Source organism: Bos taurus, chromosome X, assembly GCF_002263795.3.
Source record: "Bos taurus isolate L1 Dominette 01449 registration number 42190680 breed Hereford chromosome X, ARS-UCD2.0, whole genome shotgun sequence".
Taxonomy (NCBI): domain Eukaryota; kingdom Metazoa; phylum Chordata; class Mammalia; order Artiodactyla; family Bovidae; genus Bos; species Bos taurus.
In genome coordinates this window covers 79,654,442-79,655,651 of record NC_037357.1, presented here as the reverse complement: position 1 = coordinate 79,655,651, position 1,210 = coordinate 79,654,442, and the positions used below count along the sequence as shown (strand labels likewise).

The 1,210-nt window shown below is 52.6% G+C and overlaps 1 non-coding gene across 1 annotated transcript; it reads left to right on the top strand.

The window, feature by feature from the left end:
* Positions 1-900: 900 nt before the first annotated feature.
* TRNAC-ACA (transfer RNA cysteine (anticodon ACA)) lies at positions 901-972 on the top strand. The gene has a single exon. It is a non-coding gene; the product is annotated as a tRNA-Cys (tRNA).
* Positions 973-1,210: the final 238 nt, after the last annotated feature.

Genomic DNA, 1,210 nt, shown 5'->3' with positions numbered 1-1,210 from the left:
GGTGTCCTAATGGGAAAAAGGGAAGCTCCCCGCGTTGAGGATGGTTAAGAATCCAATATGGAATAAATTGGGGGAAATAGATAGGGCTCAGTGAGGTGCCCTGTACCGCCTCAAAGGTATAACTCCCCTAGCTCCCCCCAAGCTCTGATTGGTCTGGCGGTGGGGGGTGGAGAGGTCCAGGATTGAGCCCCCCTCCAACAGCTGGCCCTCTCCTTCTCCCAGCAGTCCCCGCCTCTCAGCCACGTGGTAGTTTTTCCACCCAAATCGTTTCCATCTCCCCTCAACTGACTCCCAAGTCCCCTGAGTCCCTGCTGGCCTCCATCCTCTCGCCTCACGGGTGCTCAGTCTCCGCTCCCCCAACCAGATTGTATATGCAACCCTGCTCTTGCACTCCAGTCGCTCCAGTTGCTACCATTCTCCGCCTCCAACTAAATCAGGTGATCTCTGAAGATGTAAATAAGCGGGGAGGGTAGCAGACAGGAAGATGAAGGGAGAAAAGCTGCCCACCATCACGGGACAGGAATGTAGGTGAATAGGCAAATGATAGAAGAATCACACCTGGGTGAGGACAGCTATATTGTGCACGAAGAGGCTGTAGTTATGACCTGAGGTGACTTCAGCTGGGCGGGTTGGTTCCCACAAGAAGGAAAGCGGAATCTGTAATGTTGTGCGCGCGCATGCGCGCGCATGAGTGTGTGTGCGCATGCGTGCGTGCGTGCGGGCGTGTGCGTGTGCGTGTGCGCGTGCGTGTGCGTGTGCGTGTGCGTATCGCTCAGTCGTGATGGCAACGGACGAATCAGCTTTCTCATAAAAGACGGAAAGAGAAAAAGTGAAGGACAGAAAGACAAACTGGTGGTATTGGAACACTTTTAAGAAATGACTCGGTCTACACCAGAGTCTTCCCTGGTGGCTCAGATGGTAAAGCATCTGCCTACAATGCGGGAGACCCAGGTTCGATCCCTGGGTTGGGAAGATCCTCTGGAGAAGGAAATGGCAACCCCCTCCAGTACTCTTGCCTGGAAAATCCCATGGACGGAGGAGCGTTGTAGGCTACAGTCCATGGGGTCGCAAAGAATCAGAGACGACTGAGCGACTTCACTTTCACTTTCACATCAAAGTCAACCCAACCTTTCATCATTGGAAGGTTGACAACAGTTAGTTTTGACTTAATTTCCAAAGCCTTGAGTGAGGAAACCAAAGACCTTATAAA